This window comes from Apium graveolens, chromosome 1, assembly GCF_009905375.1.
Source record: "Apium graveolens cultivar Ventura chromosome 1, ASM990537v1, whole genome shotgun sequence".
NCBI classification, from domain to species: domain Eukaryota; kingdom Viridiplantae; phylum Streptophyta; class Magnoliopsida; order Apiales; family Apiaceae; genus Apium; species Apium graveolens.
The window spans coordinates 129,823,307-129,830,628 of record NC_133647.1 but is presented as its reverse complement, the minus strand read 5'-3'; the positions used below and the strand labels follow the sequence as shown (position 1 = coordinate 129,830,628).

Below are 7,322 nucleotides of genomic sequence, written 5' to 3'. Positions count from 1 at the left end.
AAATCAGCACTTACTGAAGCCAGAACTTATATCAGAACTTAAGGTCGTCAGGATTTATATCAGGGCTTAAGTGCTGATACTTCAGATAAGGAAAGCAGTTGATTTACAGGAAAGGATCGTGACTAAATCAATAGAAGATATGCATGAAGAGTTAGAAGACTAGAAGACTTGTAGAAGATAATATCTGATTGATATATTTTTGGAGACAAGATTATATTCCATATCAATTAGAAGATATCTTGTAATTGTGTACTATATAAACACATCTTAGGGTTTACACTATATGTGTTATCATTCACGAGAAAGATTATATATTATAACCTAGAAGCTCTTAGAGATATTGTTCATCATTCAGAGAGAACAAGTGTTCTATTATAACAGAGTTTATTATATTGAATATATTTGAATACTGTTACATACTTGTGTTCAAAATCGATTTGATTGTATAAACACTATATTCAACCCCCTTCTATAGTGTTGTGTGACCTAACAAATAAGTTCATTTTTTAGGGAGAGACGTACAAAAGCTAAAGAAAAGGAGTAAAGAAGACCGGTGAGCACAATTCAACCAAGGCGAAGAAGATCTTGTTTATTCTCATGATTCTTTGTTTTAGTTGTAACGTTGGATGCTAGTTTTCTTATTCTTGAACCTTTACTTATGTTTCATACTTGGTTTTATTAAGTATAAAGACTACGTTTATTATACCATCCTTTCATCGGAACCCACGTTGATGATGAGTCTGATTATGGTCTAATCATTATCGTGGGGTTCTAGCGGATTTATTTATGGATTTATTAAGTTAATTTGTTTTGATGCCTTAGTGTGTGGTGACTGTATGATAACTAGTATTGGTTGTGCTTATTCATCTTATGAGTGTCGCGAACTTATAAGATAGAGTGTTAATTCTTAATGAAGTGAAAGTGAATTTAAGGATTTAGAACTTGCCATGCTAGCATAGGTTCATGGGTTATTGTTATGCATGACTCATAGGTAATTTTAACTATCTTACTTGCCCTATGTAATCACGATAGATAACTTGTATATTAAACCGTTATGTTGTCAAATTCTATAGGCATATAGGGTCTCAATATAATTGGTGTCTATTCAGCTTCTATTTCTTTTGTGGATGTCTGGCAGTATGGTATTCGTACAACGAAAGTTGGCGTTTATCAGTTTTGTGTTATCTGATTAGTGTCATCACCATTATATGCTAAGGTTAAGAACGAAAAGGCTATTGAATGAAGTACTTAATGAAGTTAGAATCCCAAGTTTGTGTCATATACTATTCAACTCTATTTACTCTTTTTAGTTAATGTTCTTTAGTATAATTCTCATTAGTTAAGCATAGTGTAATCAAAACTTAATTTGTTATTCGTCTTAGCATTGAATAATAGCCATATCATTGTTGCATAAGTGCATAAATCACAAAGTTAATTTAAATCAGTCCCTGTGGGAACGAACTAGAATTAATTCTATATTACTTGCGAACGCGTAAACTTACGTGAATTTTAGCGCAGGTTTAGCGACTAACAAGTTTTTTACAATGTTAACTTTTAGTTTATGTGTTTTTCATCAGTGATCTTTAAAGTTCATTGACTCAGACATTGTTACTTACCTACACTTTTTCTTTGTCATGTTTCAGATACTCTAGCGAGCGTGTATGCATACGCGTTCACGGGCTCGTAAGAGAACTCTGGATCAAGCAGAGGAAGAAGCTGCATTGGTTCGAAGGGAAGTTTTTGAGGACGGAGAGAAAATAGTAGAAGAAGAGAAAGTTGAGGAACCAGCTCTAGTAGTGATGGGAGATCAAGCATAAAATCCTAAGGCTCTGATGGATTATTCTCAACCTAAGATCAATGATATTCAATCGAGCATCATCAGACCAGCCATCTCGGCTAACACTTTTGAGATCAAGTCGAGCACGATTCAGATGATATAGAATTCAGTTCAGTTTGGGGTTTCTCCTACAGAAGACCCCAACATGCATATCAGGGATTTCATCGAGATTTGCGACACTTTCAAGTTCAATGGGGTGACTGAAGATGCTATCAAGCTGCGACTCTTCCCATTCTCTCTGAGGGATAAAGAGAAGTGCTGGTTACATTCTCTAACACCAGGGTCTATCACCACATGGGAGGATCTTGCTCAAAAGTTTCTCACTAAATTCTTTCTGATGGCGAAGACTGCTATAATCAGGAATGCTCTTACTCAGTTTGCTCAGCAAACTAGAGAATCTCTGTGCGAGTCATGGGATCGATATAAGGAGATGCTAAGGAAGTGCCCACACCATGGCATTCCTGATTGGATGATTATAAACTGTTTCTACAATGGGTTATGCGCTTAGTCTAGACCTATGCTCGATATAGCATCAGGAGGAGCCATGTGGGCTAAAACCTACAATGAATCTTATGAACTAATCGAACTGATGGATTTAAATAAATACTAGAATCCTTCTCAAAGTCTAACTCAGGGCAAGGTAACAGGAATTCTGGAGTTCGATGCAGCAACTGCTGTGACGCCCTCCAAACTCGGGGTCTAGATTTGGGGGTCACTAACCGAGAAACCATAATATAATAAACACAGCAGATTAAAATAATAGATATGACCCCTTGCATGCAACTGGATCGTCACAGGTTATAGTATGGAACATGCACTAATACAAACCAAATTTTATTACAACTTAGAAGTCTAATTAGTTTTATAAACTATTAAAATTTTATTACAAACCCCTAGACTATCCAAGCATCCCAAACTTTCTACCTGGAAAACACACCAAACTATCTACAAGCACTCAACTTCTGATCAAACCTGGAACTCAAGCCTGCTCTGGCTTAGCTGAAAGATTAGAATAATAAACAAGTATGAGCGAAAGAAGTGCTCAGCAAGCAGTATAAAGTGTGCTTGAAATGATAAATCATATTTTGATAATAACTAAGTAACAGGATAAAACCAGTGATATTTGATCAATAATAAAAGCTTCACAAGCTATCACCAATAAACGATAATTTTTAGATTGGAATCTATCTCCGACGGACGTACTATTACATGTTGATCATCCTGTGTGATAGTACTGGATTGTGGTTCGTAAAAACATGTCCCAAAACGCGAGTACTCAAATAAAAGGCAATATATCTTCCTGTGGCACAAGTTATATCATAATATTTTATATGATGTATAGCCCTCCGCTAGACCATCCGTCCATGTCACTTATGCATTCATCCAATCCATAAAACATTTTGATCAAAAGAGCCGAATCAAACGGCATTCTTAACAATATAACTCCCCATTCCTCATGGTCCAGAGCTATCTCAACAACCGATGGCAAAATAACTAGAACAATTAGTTATTCGCTAATCTCAATTCAACGTTCCACTGTATAGAGTAATTTGTAGTGAAATATAAAATGTTTAACTATTCCGAACTTAGAATAGTATAGAAATTGAAAGAATAGAGTTTAGATTCAATATCACTTGAATGATAAGTGAAGATATAAATACTTGCATAATAGGATTCATAATAAACATAACTTGAACAATAACTAAAGGTAGGGATACTTGTCTGGTATGCTTGAAAACCTTTTATTATAACCCTGGCTTACAACTGCTGGCTACCGAGTCTGTCTAACACTTGACCGCACTCCTTGCTACTTGATTCTATAAACAAAAAGACTATCTTAATTGACAGAACCAAACTCAATCAACATAACTATACGTCTTGAGTCGATTAACAGTGTTAATTACAGTGTTTATCGGTTAGAATTGGAATCGGGTCATTAACAATGTTTATCGATTAGATACCGACTCAAAATGACTCAACAATCAAATGACATTGCATTACAAAAGAAATTAGGTTTCAAACGTATTTTTATTGGAAGCGTAATATTTTTCTGAGTCTATACGCGTTCATTCGGTATTAAACGGACGAACAGTTTATTTATTATGAATAAAATAAGAATTACATGGAATTAAATCAATTAATAATAATATTAATTGGTTTTTAAATACCACAATATAATTTTTAAAAGCTTAAAAATAATTTTTAGGAATTATTTGAATTAATTATAAATAATTTACATTTATTTTACTATTTATAAATAAAATTAATTGATTAAATAATTTAATCAATTAATTAAACTCATAAATAATTAACTGAAATGAATTATAAATAATTAAATCAAATTTAATTTTTGAAATTAATAAAAGAAAATAATTTTTAGAATTAATGATAATTTAGTAAAGAATTTATAGAATTAAAAATAATAAGTAAATGATTTTTGAAAATAAAATAAGTGATTTTTGAAAATAAGAAAATAATTTTGAATTAAAAATAAAAAGGAAATCTCAAAAACACTTTTTAGAATTTGGTTTAAGGACTGGAGAAATTAAATTCTGGTAAAAAAAACAACCCGCCGGGTCGATTCGCGGGTCGCCAAGAATCTTGCCGGATCCGGGTCGAACACCGGCCGACGTTCTTGTGAGCCCAGAATTCGGCCATCACTTCCGACCACTGCAGAAGTTTCCGTAAATTCTTATACTGCTCGATCTCGCCTGATTTCTGTCTAGTTTTCAAGCCAAAGTCGATTCCAAATCACCACATCAATTCATTCCCGACATTAACAACCATAAACAACGAACAGAGCTCCGATTTCGGCAAGAACCGAGCATTATCCGACAATCTTATCGGAAAATCATGAATTTAAACTATCCTTAACCAAACTAAATAATTCCAGTACCAAATCAAAGCTCAAATCAATTATAACCTATTCTAATCATCAAAATCATCAAGAACATCATGCTTAACTCAAAAATTCGAATAAAAAAATACAAAACTCAAAAACTCGGGTTCATCGATCCCGGACTAAAACAACTTAACCAAGTTTATAAATCGACTCTCCAGATCATTTTAAAGCTATCTATAACATCAAAATCAATCAACAATCATTATATTTCAAAATCGAAATTCAAGAACATGAACTAAAAATCGATTTTTCAATGTACTTACCCTCAGATTATGAAATTGTATCAATGAAAATCTCTCATCAAGAGGAAGGTTTTGATTACTAGAACACCTGATTTGGTTTCCTAGTTAGCCCAAAATCACTGATCAAAGTTGGAGAAAGAATTTTCACCCCCAATATTTGTTCTTGAATATTCTGAAAATAAATAAAAATGAATAAAGTAAATAAATCTGCTGGTATTTATATTTTTACAGAAATTAATAATCTAAAATGAATTAAGGGTGTTTTTATCCCCTAATTATAATAATTAGCCCCAAAAATAATAATTACGGGGAATAATTTTAAAAGCAATAAAATACACAATTTATATCAAAATTTCCCAAAAATTGCGAATAATTCAAAAATACAAAAATAGGAGGTATTTGAAATACGAATAATTCTCTAAAAATGAAACGTGAATTTTGACGACTTTGGCGTCCCGTGGGGTCCCGGTCCGTTGATTTTTTAACAACAGAAACGATCCCTAAATTAACAGAAATCCCCGAAAACACATAAAATGCATTCAAACACACATAAAACGAGATAAAACAAGTACCTCGATAAAGATGCAATTTAATACGAGTCCAAATTACAGATTGATTCACAAAATTGCAGTTTAAACACATATTAATCAATCAAAAAATTTTCCGCTCCGCACGGGAACACAAATAAAAGATATAACATTTAAATCATGGAATTAATCACTTTAAACTTATAAAACACATAATATTTATTCATTTAGCATAAAATATTCACATAATTTTCCCGGATATTACATCTTGCCCCCCTCAACAGGATTCGGTCCTCAGAATCAGTCTAGGAAAACAAGTGAGGATACTTGGTTCACATTTCGCTTTCCAACTCCCAGGTTGACTCTTCAACCTTGGGATTCCTCCACAGGACTCGCACTAAAGACACAGACTTATTCCTAAGCACTTTTTGCTTCGTATCTAAAATCTGCACTAGTCGTTCTACAAAAGACAAGTTCGGCTGAATCTCGATTGGCTCGTATTCTATCACATGGTTTGAATCAGGAAAATAATGCTTCAACATTGACACATGGAACACATTATGGATATGATGCATGTGAGGTGGTAAAGCTAACTCGTAAGCAACCTTTCCCACACGCCTCAAAATCTCAAAAGGGCCAACATAACGCAGACTCATCTTTCCTTTCTTTCCAAATCTTGATAAACCATTCCAAGGTGAAACCTTCAATAGCACTGCTTCACCAACTTCAAATTCTATATCTTTTCTGGCAGGATCAACATATTTGCATTGACGATCTTGAGCTGCCACTAATCCTTTCCGAATGAGCTCTATTTTCTCTTTCGTCTGCTGGATCAATTCTGGGCCCAAAATCTTCCTCTCACAAACTTCTTCCCAACAGATTGGGGATCTAAATCTTCTCCCGTATAAGGATTCGTAAGGTGGCATTCCAATGATGGCATGATAACTGTGGTTGTAGGAGAATTCAACTAATGGCAAATGTTCATCCCAATTTCTGTCAAAATCTAGCGCACATACCCTTAGCATATCTTCGATAGTTTGAATCGTCCTTTCACTTTTACCATCTGTCTGCGGATGATACGCATTACTCATATTAGCTTCATTCCGAGACAATCTTGAAAACTTATCCAAAATCTTGAATTAAATTGAGGATCTCTGTCTGAAACTATGGATAATAGAACTCCATGTCGTGTCACAATTTCCTTCATGTATAACCGAACCAATTTATCCAATGAGAATCTCCCGTTGATAGGAAGAAAATGCGCTGACTTCGTCAATTTTTCAATAATAACATAAATAACATCATGGGTTACCCTTGTCCTCGGTAATCCAACAACAAAATCTATCGCAATATATTCCCACTTCCATTCGGGAATGTCTAATGGCTGTAACAGTCCACTGGGCCTTTGATGTTCCGCTTTGACTCGTTGGCAAGTGTAACACTTACTCACCCATTCAACAATTTCTTTCTTCATACTTGGCTACCAAAAGTTTTCTCTTAAGTCTCTGTACATCTTCGTACTCCCGGGATGAATTGAATATCTGAAGTTATGAGCGTCTCGCAGAATTTCATCTTTTAGCTTGGCTACGTTGGGTATCCATATTCTGGAAGAAAATCTGAACATCCATTTATCATCCTTTTGACTCCCTATCTCTTCTCCTGTCAAACTGTCTCGTTCATGACTCATTACTTCTTCCTGACATCTTCTTATCTTCTCTAATAGTTCTAGTTGAAAAGACATTGTACACAACACATTTGTAGACATACTTTGGGTACTGACCTCTATTTCAAGCTACTCAAATTCCTTGATCAAT

The 7,322-nt window shown here is 34.3% G+C and overlaps 1 non-coding gene across 1 annotated transcript; it reads right to left on the bottom strand.

Moving 5' to 3' along the window:
• Nucleotides 1-2,189: 2,189 nt before the first annotated feature.
• LOC141681362 (small nucleolar RNA R71) lies at nucleotides 2,190-2,296 on the bottom strand. The gene has a single exon (XR_012558807.1). It is a non-coding gene; the product is annotated as a small nucleolar RNA R71 (small nucleolar RNA).
• Nucleotides 2,297-7,322: the final 5,026 nt, after the last annotated feature.